This window comes from Nanorana parkeri, unplaced genomic scaffold (genome assembly GCF_000935625.1).
Source record: "Nanorana parkeri isolate BGI_ZX_2015 unplaced genomic scaffold, ASM93562v1 scaffold637, whole genome shotgun sequence".
Lineage (NCBI taxonomy): Eukaryota > Metazoa > Chordata > Amphibia > Anura > Dicroglossidae > Nanorana > Nanorana parkeri.
In genome coordinates, this window is record NW_017306905.1 from 97,325 (window position 1) to 111,529 (window position 14,205).

Consider the following 14,205-nt stretch of genomic DNA (forward strand, 5'->3'; position numbering starts at 1 on the left):
GTGCAGTAAAGACCATTCAAGTTTCCAATCAGTCCTAAACAAGCAGACACATTTGTATCTACAATTTTCAGGCAGGACTGATCATAAAATACCCACATGTGGGAGTGCACCTGTAGATCCAGGTATGGACCAAACTTCCAAACCACTTCTCTTACAGAGGATCTTACAATAAATACTTGTGCTTGCATCTCTTTAGAGCTTGTTATTAGCACAAAGGCGTCAGGTTGCAGTTATACTTGAGAGACTGACTGGATAACAATGCCTGTGCAATGTGTTTTGGCATGACCGCTCATAGGTTCTACCAGGTGGCAGGATGACAATGCCTGTGCAATGTGCTTTGGCATGACCGCTCATAGGTTCTACCAGGTGGCAGGATAACAATGCCTGTGCAATGTGTTTTGGCATGACCGCTCATAGGTTCTACCAGGTGGCAGGGTGACAATGCCTGTGCAATGTGTTTGGCATGGCTGCTCATAGGTTCCACCAGGTGGCAGGGTGACAATGCCTGCTCAATGTGTCTCGGCATGGCCGCTCGTATGCTCCACCAGGTGACAGGGTAACAATGTCTGCTCCTCGTGTCTCCGCACGACCACTCTTAGGCTGCACCCGGTGACAATGCCTGCTCAATGTGTCTAGGCGGGGCCACTCGCAGGCTTCACCAGAGGACACAGTGACAATGCCTGCTGAATGTGTCTCCACATGACTATTTGTAGGCTCCACCAAGTGGCAGGGTGACAATGTCTGCTCAATGTGTCTTGGCATGGCTGCTCGTAGGCTCCACCAGGTTATAGGGTGTCAATGTCTACTCAACGTGTCTTGGCATGACCACTCGTAGGCTCCACCAAGTGACAGGGTGACAATGACTGTTCAATTTGTTTTGGAATGGCCGCTATTAGGTCCACCAGGTGATCGTGACAATTACTGCTCAATGTGTCTCAGTATGGCCATTTGTAGGCTCCACCAAGTGGCAGGGTGACAATGTCTGCTCAATGTGTCTTGGCATGGCCTCTCGTAGGCTCCACCAGGTTTTAGGGTGTCAATATCTACTCAATGTGTCTTGGCATGACCACTCGTAAGCTCCACCAAGTGACAGGGTGACAATGACTGTTCAATTTGTTTTGGAATGGCCACTATTAGGTCCACCAGGTGATGGTGACAATTCCTGCTCAATGTGTCTTGGCATGACTGCTCATAGGCTCTACCAGATGACAGGGTGACAATGCAGGAGAAATACTGGCAGACAGTTATCATCACACAACAGGAAAAGCTTGAGCAAGACTTCCGGGCCAGGATCACCGAGTATTCTTTAATAAAAGCCTCAGAACTTTTGAAATAACATCAGCATGTTTAAGCTTATATAAGAGTGTAATGATTGGTTTAGATCTACTTGAAGGCATTCACACTAGCTAACAAGTGAGAGCATGTAAATGTGAAGATTGTGCCCCAAAGGGTACATGGACCATGTCATCCACAGTGCCATGAACATCTATTTTTCTACATCCCAGTTAATAATATGCTTTGTTTCAACTGTCTCCTCCTATCACTAACTAAAACACATCCGGCCTCTTACACAACCGACGTCGCCGTCCCTAGCCCCCCAAAAATAGGTCTCTTCAACGGATGACGCATTGACATAACTTCTGCGGCTGAACTTCTCGGAGCCCTACAGAACTTTTCCGAAGACGACGGCGATGGCAGCGAAAAAAACAGCCTCTAATTTAGTATTCGTCCTTCGTCTAACGTGACCTGACATGCAAGTTGCATTTGGTACCTCACACATAAGTGATCTGAATTGCCTGCTATTTTAGTTGATGATAATTTGGTCTGTGTTTGGGTACGGTTCACGGTTCGGTCAGCCTCTTCTGATACTATATTCCCGTTAGTTCCAGCAAAGGTTTTGCTGTCAGCTCGGCTTAGCGTTGAAGGGCCCATGAACCGTGAATGCACTGCGGATTGGGACTGGTCCGCGCAAACTGCTGAGATCTCTCCAATTGTTAAGGGACTGGAGAGAAGGAGAAGGCGGGAGAGGGGGAAGATAGGCAGCGGTGGAGGGGGGCGAGGGTTGGGTGGGTTGGGGAACTTGCTCTTTCCTTCAAGCGACAACAAATGAACGAGGGAAGTCAGATGCTGAGATAATATACCAAAATGACAAACTATAATTACATGGAAATGTTTTCAGATGGGGAGAGAGGGAGGGTCCCGGGGAAGAGATCTGATGACCCAGACTTACCCGCATATGCCGGAATAATATTAATATTATGGCACCGCCGTGCTGGCTGCAGACAAACGCTGCGTATGACAATGACACAATACAGAGAGCAGGTGGAGGTTTTATTATATTTTTTTTGTGTAAATTTAATGAAGTTGAAGAAGCATGTAAAGGCTTGTAGAGGCCGTGGGCCCCCGCTCTGGATAACGTATAATGAGATATGTAGTATATAAAAGCAACCTCCACTTTTACAGAAACATCGATATAACCCAGGGGTGGGCAACATTGGCACTCCACCTGTGGTGGAGCTGCAAGTCCCATGAGGAATTGCAATACTGGCAGCCACGGGCATGACCCCCCAGAGGCAAATGCATGATGGGATTTTTTTAGTTTCACCACAGCAGGAGTGCCAAGGTTGCCTACCGCTGATATAACCTATATAATGGTTCTAAAACCCTCTTTGTCATGCAGGGCAAAGCAGCAGGTTCACTTATAAGAATGACCCTCATCCATCCACTAATACTCACCTGAATGGATTGAGTTTCATCTTTAGCTTGCACATCTTTACCATGCAACTAAAAACACATCTCTATTTCTCTATTGAATTTCCATACGTTCTATCCCAATAACTATGCATCTAAAAGTTTGTAAACTTACTTATTGAAGATGCCCATAGGATGGACTTCATCAATGCACTGACACAATTTCACTCTCACAGAGCCTGCGATCTGAACTACAATGCAACGTCTGAACAATGTAACATCATCACTGCGTGCTGGAAGCAATGCAGGATGGGATATGTAGTGTTGAGAAATGGAGATTGTATCACATCGAGCAGCAGGGAAAGAGATGCAAAGCACACTGGGAATCCAGGAAGTTGATGCAAGTGATGGGCAGACGGAAGGCAGCGCTCACTACATAAAAGGGATTTTTTCAAGTAAGCTTTGATTGCTTTATCAGAAACTATTCTAGTATATGTTCCTATTACAATGCTGATGTTATAACAGGAGGGGATTTGCTGAGACTTTACAACTCTTTTAAAGCTGAAGTGTGATGTACACATATATGACCTTCGCTCCTCCTTGTCATGACCCATGGGCTCCTATAATGGTCTCAGCTTTCTGCCTTGGATCTTTTTCAAAATAATTATTTGAAAGAACACATCCCCGGGATCCCTGCCACTAATAGCTGTGGGGGGAGGGACAACAAGAGTAAAGCGGAAGAAGTGACTGACAAATGATGGAGGTCTATCAGATAGGAAATGAAGGTGGTTCAAAATAGCCTCTGCTGAGTGGAGCCATCTTTGTTTAGGGTTAAGCATTTGCTTTCTGGACTGAAATGTTGGCTCAGAGATGACACAATCATGTAAATTCTGGTGCCCATGCAGTTCACAAATGTTTGGCACAGGCCAACCCCTGATGCAGCCTGTCACCTTGTGACTTGCTACAAAGTTACAATGTACAGTCTAAAGAGTTTGAGGAGAAGAGTCTAAGGAAATGCTTCCTCCTGCCTTCAGCAGATTGTTGACATCATCTCGGCCTAGGCCTAGCCACTGGACTGGAGGTTTAGGGTGGCTTTTTAATGATAATGTTGTTGTTTTTTGGAAAAAATGATACTGTTGCTGTATATTGTGACCAGTCAGGAATTAATTCCTACTACAAAGTCCTCTTTATGGGTAACAGTAAGGCCTGGTTCACACCTGGGCGTTTTTGTAAAATGCTCAACATGTGAAAACCAATGATTGCCTATGGGCATGGTTCCCACCTGGGCGTTTTACAGTGCGTAGGAACGCGCTGCAAAACGCCCTTCGCCCAAAGAAGTACAGGAGCTTCTTCGGGGGCATATTTGCCGCGCGTATCCATTAGGATACAGCCGGATAACCCTCGGAGACGCGAACCGCGGTAAAAACGAGCGGCACAAAACGCGCGGCAAACGTGCATATTCAGTACTCCTAGGTGTCAACCCAGTCTAACACACTACAAGGCATTCCCGCTACTAACGTGAAAGGTGCGGCAACATTCCACAGGCACATGGGATAAAATCTCCAATGCAGTTGATGACATCTGACCTATGTATTAGTGTCCTTCGCGCTCCATTCACTTGCATCTTAAACATCTTAAACCTTTGCAGGAGATCCTGTAGCTGCTGTTATCAAACACGGCCCCGAGCACGTCACCCATGAGAGAGCTGACAAAGCCATTCACACTTCAGAGGCATTGACCTTACCGATTCGTGGCAGAGTCGAGGAAGGGGGGCAGAAACCTGCCACGATGGGGGTCATCTTCATGGGTGACTGGGCCAGTTCTGACTCAGTCGTATTGACATTTCCACCATGTCAAAGGACTGAGTAATATGTTGAAGGAAAAGGTCATGGCGAGGGCTAGGGAGATAAATATCCAACTGTATATAACGGATGTAGCAGAGGATGCTGAAGGTCAACATACTGCCCATATGTTCCATCATATCAAAGAGTTCACTCAATACACTATTAGGGGCCCATTTACACCAGTTTCATGCTGGAACATGTTTGCGTTGCCTTGCCTTTCCAGGCGCATTGGGGTTGATTTACTAAAGGCAAACAGGCTGTTCACTTTGCAATAGAATTTTCCTTCAGCTTAGTGAATGAGGTTAAGCTCTGTTGACTTCCATCATCCAATCACATGCAAGCAAAAATACTGTTTTTTTTTTAAATTTTCCTTGTATGTGATTGGATATTCTTACCAGAGCGAGTATTCACCACATTTACTAAGCTAAGGGACAGTTATCTTGTAAAGCGAACAGCCTATGTGCCTTTAGAAAATCAACCCCAGTGATTCGCATTTCATTTTTGAGGAGTTCTCTTGAATAACTTGGATGAAAAAATACAAGTCTTTGCCCTAAAAATAAACAGCTCGTAAGACTTTTTCTCAGATCACTTTGGAAAATATGACAATGTGAATGGGATGTGATAAAATAAACAATGTTATTACCAAAACATCTGATGTGAATGAGCCAAAATTGTATGTCATCCTGTCATACAGTCTGATACATCCAGACTTAAAACTTTACCCACAGGCAGTTACAGTTGGGACTGTAGCTCCCTGCAATATCATTTTATTATATCATGAGTGGTCATTAGCGGTGTGCCTCAGGGTTCTGTGCTAGGCCCCATGCTATTCAACCCGTTTAGCAACAATATTGGGGAGCAATATTTCACTGTTTGCTGATGATACCAAAATCGGGAGGGTAATAGACACGGACTTACACATTATAACACTACAGGAGGACCTGTATAAACTCGGGGAGTGGGCAACTGTATGGCAGATGAGGTTTAATGTCGATTAATGCAAAGTAATGCACTTTGGGGCTAAAAATAGGCAAATGGGCTATACAATTATGGGTATGCCACTACTTAAGTCAGAAATGGAAAAAGATTTGGGGGTCATTGTAGACCACAGATTGAATAATAGCTTGCAGTGCCAAGCTGCTGTAAACAAAGCAAGTAGAGTCTTGTCTTGTATTAAGAAGGGAATGTATTGCAGGGACAAGTCTATAATTTTGCCACTTTACACAGGAGACAAGGCTACTAAATCTAAATATGTTCACGTTGGAAGTAAGGAGATTAAGGGGGGACATGATTCTCGTGTACAAAATGTTCAATGGTGACAGCAACATTAGCAACAAACTCTTTATGGTTAACTCCATAACACAGACTAGAGGCCACCATCTAAAATTGGTGGAGAAAAAATTTCAGCACAAGGGGCGAAGGGAGTTCTTCTCAGTTAGATCAGTCAGGTTCTGGAACTCGCTGCCACATGCAGTGATTTTAGCTAAGAATGTGGAATCATTCAAAAAGATTTTGGACGATTTCCTGAGAGACCGTAATATAAAGGGGTACAAGTACTCCTAAGAACAAGATCACACATGGACTCATACACACGCACACACCAGCAGAACCATATACATACATGCAATAGGTTGGACTTGATGGACTTATGTCTTTATTCAACCTCAAATACTAATAATTGCTGCAAGTCCAGTTGCCTTGACTTCTTTTTTACAGATACAGCATTATACAGCTTACAGAGAGAACGTCCTGTATGTCATAGATAAGCATGCAGATAGAAAACTAACATTGCACTACAGCGCCATCTACAGCTCACAATACATAACAGTAGAATGTCAGTAATATGCTGTTGCATTTCCAACAAAGAGAGGGGGTGGTGTTTGTAATCCAAATCAGGAAGGTCGGCTAGCAGGGGTATACAAGTTTCACTACCTGCTGGGCGGGGGGGGGGTCAGAATTGGTGTGTTGGGGTTGGTTGCTGGTGGTAGGGGTGTGGTGGTGTCACATATTACAGGAGGTTTTGAGGGTGCACGATACCTCTGTCCGGCATCCTACCCTGCTCACTGACATCACTGGCTACCAGAAGCTGGACTAGATGCCAGCCAGAGTGTCCCACTCAACTCCTGGCAACCAGTGACATCAGAGAGCTGGGTGAGACACCCGCCAGAGCATCACGGGTTGCTTAGAGCTTTTATCAAACGGGACGCTCTGGCTGGAAAAGGGGCGGCCTCACTTGACCCAATGAGATCCAACCTGAGGCAGCCATCTCCGGCTGCCTCATTATGGAGAAGGCCCTGAAGCCTACGGTAACAACACTGCTCCTCCATAGATACAGTACAGTGAGTGAACGTTGTCACGCTAAGATAGGAAGTTTGTTACTTGCAGGATCGCCATGTAACTACAAGCATTGCAAGACTCTAAAAGCCACAGACATGACTCCCAGAGGCATTATGAAATTTGTAGTTTCAGTAAAGCTGGAGTGCCAGGGTTGCCCCTCCATGCTCTAGAAGCAGAGAACGAAGGTTGAGATGTCAGAGCACACATTATATGGAATTCCCCCAGCGGCCAGTATAACCAGGAAACACATTAACAGATGTAGTTAAAAGCCCATCTAAATAATGAATAGAAATATAAAACTGGAACATATGTAATCCAAGAAGACAATATTAGGGCTCGTGTTATATAAAGACATCTCCCTGCGCATGCTGATGCCTGAACTGCAGGCTGATGACATTAGCATTGGTGTGTTGGAGGCATTAATGGATATCTGCACTTTTGCTAAAAAAAAATACAACCTTGATAATTGTTACACAAACCTTTTTATAATAAAATGATATTTTGTGTCAATGGCAGAGGCTGTAATTTTCTAAAACTGTCAAAAAATTCAAAGTCATTTCCCTGCTAGATGGCAACATAGAGAATATAATTCCTGCTATCAGAAGCCAACCAGCCACATTTTGTTTAGTGCTTGTGTACACGGGCTTTTGTTTGCCTCACAACTACTATTATCTTCATACCAGTCAATGGGGATACAAAAAGTATCTAAAAGCAGATGGATACAGCTTAGAAGGAGGTCAAATCCAGGTCACAAGGAGGTCAAATGCAGGTCAGAAGGAGGCCAGCTGCTGGTCAGAAGGAGTTCAACTGCAGGTTAGAAGGAGGTCAGCTGCTGGTCAGAAGGAGGTGAACTGCTGGTCAGAGGGAGCTCAACTGCTGGTCAGAAGAAGGTCAACTGCAGGTCAGTAGGAGCAGGTCAACTTCTGGTCAAAAAGAGGTCAACTGCAGGTCAGAATGAGGAGGTCAAATGCAGGTCAGAATGAGGAGGTCAACTGCAGGTCAGAAGGAGGAGGTCAACTGCAGGTCAGAAGGTGGCCAACTGCTGGTTAGAAGATGAAAAAACACTTTTCCCTGGAACACCCAGATAGTTAAAGTGACATTAAACCCTCAGATTTTTTAACATAAAACAATACTGTAATGTGCGCCTTACTGTAATCGATGGTTGTTTCCCTTCTCTTTGCTGCTCTTCCTTTTAAATCCGTATCTCTTCTCATGCTGGGCAGAACTTCTGTTTTGCAGAAGACTGCCTTGTCTCTGGAATGGATACATGGTGTCTGTGTGTAGGTTCACAACCTGAGACAGCACTACAGAAAGAGGCACTCAGCTGCAAAGGGAAGTTCTCCCCCAGCATGAGAAGAGATAAGGATTTAAAAGCAGCATGGAGAAGGGAAACAACAATGAATTACAGTAAGGCACACATTACAGTATTGGTTTATGTTAAATAATCTGAGGGTTTAATGTCACTTTAACTGCTAAGTAACCAGCAAGGAAGCCTTTGGTCTCAATATTAAACCAACCATACCAAAGCCCTCTCCTAAGCTGCACCTCAACAGCTCAAGAACCTCTTACCAAAGCAGAAGTTGCCCAAAATTAAGCCCTAAGGGGCCGCACAACCACCAACACAAAAGGGATCCATACTATCAACGGGCCTCTTCCACCAAAAAAAACCACTTTCCTATTTTCATAAACACCAAAAACCTCCTACACGTTTGGCTGGTATGGCAACTAACCTGTACAAAATGACCAAAGAAAGGGTTGGGTGGTACAAAAGAAAGGGTTGGGTGGTACAAAAGAAAGGGTTGGGTAGGGGGTACGAAAGAAAGGGTTGGGTGGGTGGTACAAACTTCCACCTTTGCAGACATTTCTGAAATGGATATCCGATTCCACGGCTAACCTCCTGTAGGCAACACTTGCAACTCCTTCCAACCTGTCTGAGCAAATTCTTCCTGTAGGTTAAGCATTCACTGCCCATATGATCACACTTTTAACCTTTTCTGAGGCCCCAAATACCTCACCTCAGTCATGAATTCCCTAAGTCCAACACTTTTTTCTCCCTGTTATGGGGAGCAGGGTCCCATGATGTATATTAAAGGGGACATCAAGCCAAAACATTTTTCTTTCTTTTGGATAGAGTGGGGAAAGATGCAACCCGTGTCAGGTTTTCACTGATTGTCAGAAATTTGTTTGGGAGATTTCCCCTCACTTCCTGCCCTGCTGACAGCTTCTTACCAGACAGGAAGTTTGCGTTCCTCTCGCACTGCAACACAGACAGAAATTTGCATTTTTTAAGCAGAGTAGGGTAAGGCCAGAAACCTTTTCATATCATTATTTACAATGTTTGTGTATCAGATATAGATTTCCCCTTACTTCCTGTCCAATAAAACTATTGTCAGCTGAATAGGAAGTGAGGGGAAATTTCACTAGCAAAGCACCGAACAGCAGTAAAAACCTGAGAGTGGATCCAATCTATACCCACTAAGTCAGTTTTTGGCTTCACTTACACTTTAAATATGTATAATTTAGGGATGCATTGATACCATTTTGTTCAGACTGAATACGAATACTGATACTTTTTTCAAGTACCCTTCAATACCAATTACTGATACCTTTCTTTGTGTGTCATGTGACAGTTATTCTAAAACAATTCAGACTAATGATTTTAGGACAGTGGTGAAGTGCAAGGGCCTTGGTCCCAGCTGCAAACATTGCCACCGTGGTAGTTCTGCCACTGACTCCAGGCTGTAGAGGGGCTACAAATCTCAGCAATACATTATAGAGCAATGCAGAATACCACCAGCTATAGAGGACTACAAATCCCAGCAATACATTATACAGCAATGCAGAATACCACCAGCTATAGAGGACTACAAATCCCAGCAATACATTATACAGCAATGCAGAATACCACCAGCAATAGAGGACTACAAATCCCAGCAATACATTGTACAGCAATGAAGAATAATATGAAGCTACATACTCTGTGTTGCTCACCAGAAATATGCGGCATCTCAAGAGGCTGTGCGGGGTCTCACGAGGGCTGTGCGGTCCCACCAGGGCTGTGTTGTCTCACCAGGGCTGCGTGTAAGTCTCACCAGGGGCTGTTTCAGGTGTTACAATGGCTGTGCAGGTGGATATGGGCTGGTGGGTGTCACCAGCCCTGTGCAGGCGGATGTGGGCTGGTGGTGTCACCAGGGCTGTGCGGGCAGGGGGGTCTCACCATGGCTGTGAGGGCGGCAGGAAGGAGGAGGAAATGTCTGAGCCGGACCGGTGCTGTAAACAGCCGCTGCAATGTCTCCACAAGGCTGACGTTAGGTCCCCAGCAAGCACGGTACCTTACGGAAGTCGAATCTATTAAAAAAATTTAAGTGCCAGTATCGGCGCTTAGTATCAGGGCATGCCCGTACTTGTGAAAATGCCCAATATCAGCACCGATACCAGTATTGGTGCATCCCTAGTATAATTAAAATACCTTTAATACCATTTACTTCACCAACCATCTTTCCATTTCCTTTCTCACGCTCCCTTTTCACAGCAGAGTGTATTTATTTGGAAATATAAAACAATCAAAGCCAATAGTTCAATGATCTAAGGAAGACCAGACATAACCTTCTCCAGACCGTTCAGACCTTTCCACATCTGAAAATCTTCCAGCGACACTAACAAGTAGCCCCATGCACCGACATGGAGTCTGGGGTCTCCGGCTCAGACATTAGCTCATAGAGACAGCAGCCAGAGAGAGAGGCGGTAACTGTGGGGGATACAGCTGTGCGGGTTTGCGATAACCAAGCTGTGGCACAAAAGACAACTAATCTGGTCTGACAGTTGTAAGAAGCAGCAGACATCTTTCCGGCCTCCTTCCAACTTAAGGACTGACCAGTAACCGCCTGGGAACCTTATGCAATGGCAAAGTATATGGTAATTTTGTTCATTCCAGACAATCATTTTCCTGCCACTAAAAACTAAAGACATGGATAGGTTAACTGACACTGTTTTCAATTCTAGAGTATCGACAGTGTTAGTCCTTGACATGGGACAAGGTCATCACGGTTCAGGGGATCCAGACACCTAATTAAGAAAACTCAGTCATAGGGATGAGCCTTAGGTTAAAGAAAGTGTATCTCAAGCCAAGGCTTTTTTGTTCAGTTTTGGATAGCGTGGTGAGGGGTTTTCATTGCTGTCTGAGATTCATCTTCTCTTTTTGTCCTGGTGACTATTGTCTCTGGGACAGAAAGTGAGGACTGAAAATTTTGGGGTTGTCATCAGAAAAAGGAATAGAGGGGGATCTTTCAATGGTGACACGTTCCATTGATTTTCCTCACAACCTTAATTCCTATTGTGTCTAGGAAAGTGTTTCTCAACCTTTTTGCAGTCACGACACTCTTTAAAAGTATGCAAAATTCTATACTAAAATGTACTAACATTTTTTACTAAAATGTAAAAAAAAACTATGTGTGGTCCCTCCCAAATCCACACCAGACCCTTATTTGTGATAGGGAACTGGTATGAATTGTAAGGGGGAGCCCTATGCAAGAACACACAAAAAGCATGGGGTTCCCCCCTCTACATCAGAGTTCCCCCTTCAAATCAGGAGCCTTCCCTTTCACATTAGAATTCCCCTTTTACATCAGGAGTCCCCCTTGAACTGGGAACCCATCTTTACATCAGAAGCTCACTGTGAGCTCCCTCCTTTAACATCATATCCCCCCTCACACTAGGAACCCATCTTTACATCAGGAGTGCCCAGTGAACCCCCTCCTTTAACATCATATCGCCCCTTCCCCTCACACTAGGAACCTATCTATACATCAGAAGTTCCCGGTGAGCCCCCTCCTTTCACATCATATCCTCCCCCACACTAAGAAGCCATCTTTACAGCAGAAGCTCACTGTGGCACATCAAGAGCCATAGCTGTGGCAGCATGGCAGAGAGCAAGAGGCGGAGCAGGCCTGTACGGAGGCAAACTTCCATCCTTTTCTGAATGGATCCCACCCTCCCTGGATTTGCGTAATTAATTTCCATGGTGCTGGCGGCCGGCCTGCCTGCACCATGAAAAGGCATTGCACTGTGTGAAAATTTCAAGACACCCCTGAGGAAGCCAGCTGGTTGAGAAAGGCTGCTCTATAGGGTAGGAAGTGAAATCTCCCCCATGGCACACAGATACTAAAAAAAGAAGAAAAAGTTGACATGAGAGCCCAGAAGGTCCTACCCTTTAAGGGGTGCACCACATCTCAGGAGCTTATGGAACAACACACACCAAGTTTAGTAATAGGGACTTTAAGTCGTAGAATACATACAATTTATGAAAAGTTTATTTCTAAATTTTTAATAAAACAACAAATAAAATCCAGTGAAAACTACTTTGCATTGGTTCCTATATCCTACCTACCCCTCCCGCCTGTCTCGCCACTTATTAACTGGCTGCATGTGTTCTGTCCCATTTCTTTGCAATGTGTGTTCAGCAGAGTGTTGCGGCATGCACACTGACATACACTGGTACTGTATCCTTTTTTAAACATGCACACTGGTTGCTAGGGCATGTGTTGGTCTGTACTGATTTTACAGATCATACCACCCTGCCCTTGTGTCGAGCCCAGAGCTGGCCTCTTCTTGAAGGCTTCCCTTGCCAGTCACATTGGGAGCCCCAACCCATTGACATCATTACACTTGTGGCAGAGTCTCTTTAAGGGCCCATAGATTAACGTCCCCTAGCCATGAATTAGATGTTGCTCCTCCAGTACAGGTCATTGGGCATTAGTGTGCAAGCGCAGGCAACTGAGCGCTAGATTCTAACTGGCCGAAATGTAGACAATATGTGAGCCTGCCACCATCAGAAGAGGTGAGTAAGCGCCTGCCAGGGATGCTGGTTCAAATGAGTGTATTTAGGGGTTATGGAGGTGGCTGTTTTTTTTTTAACATATTTACTGAAACTAAACTCCGGGCACAAAAATGTATTTCACATATATTCATTAGCAAAGGCTTTAAATTTACATTTTCACCGAATTCCTTTGCAAATCCAGATATTTGGTTGCAAATATAGTGGTGATATCTTCACTGGGCTTCATATAACTTGTGCAGAGAGCAGAGCTGAGGCAGGGACCCAGCATGTCCCCCTACTACAAATTGGCTGCAAAAAAACTACAGGTGGGGGCAGATACAAGACCAGTCACCCTGCACAACGATAGAATCCAACAGTGACTGGTCTTCATTAGAAATAATATCTGTACAGAGGCAAAGTGCAAAAGTAGTTTCTGCTGGATTACTGCACAAATCTAGAAGAAAGAGACCAAGATTCTAAAAGAATTCACAGCCTTTTGTGTTTAGACCATGGGGTTGATTTACTAAAGGCACATAGGCTGTTCTCTTTGCAAGGGGAATTTCCCTTAGCTTAGTGAATGAGGCAAAGATCTGCTGACTTCCATCATCCAATCATGTGCAGGCCAAAATACTGTTTTGTTTTTATTTTCCTTTCTCATGATTGGGTATTTTCACCACATTCACTAAGCTAAAAAAAAAAAAAATCAGCCTTTTTTCGTATCAATCGGCTGTAGATTCTCAAATCATCTCTGAATTGGTGCTGACACTGTGCTTCCCTCTGGAGGGTGACTACTTTTCTTCCCCGTGGTCCCTGTGTGTGGTGTAAAGTAGTCACCACTCCAAGCTCACTCCCGCGATGGACTACAATCTCAATACGAATGAGTAAACTAAATGTGAGATTGTAGTCCATCACAGGAGCGAGCTTGGAGCGGTAGCTACTTTACGGCACACACAGGCACATTGAAGACACTGAAGACATGGTGAACATGGTGTAGCCCCCCTCCAGAAGGAAGGACAGTGTCAGCACCAATTCAGAGATGATTTGAGGATCTACAGCTGAGTTATACATAAATAAACTACATTTATATTAATAGTTGGGGTTCTTGAATGCATTTTTATGATACAACTCCTGAGTTTGGTGACACTTTAAAACCCAAATCTACCCTGAGCAAAAAATAATAAAAATTGCTTATTTAGCCGCTGTTATGTTCCCCTGATCACTGGTGCTGCCCCCTGCAGGCTCATGTCCACCACATCCTTTCTGGGTTGAATGATCCACAGCTTCATTCAACCCACTTCCTGTGAATCCATGGCATCAAGGCTTTACCCCCAGCCCCGGACTCACAAGAAAAATGCTGGAGAGAATGACACCATGGCTGCTCTTTGCAGCATTTAGGATCCACTCAGCTCCGACACAAGTACATTACTGGACCTGGCTGAAGCCACCTGGAAAAACTAGTGTACGTTAAGGTATAAGGGAAGGCTTTTTTTGCTTTTGGTAAAAGTTTAGGGGGTGCTG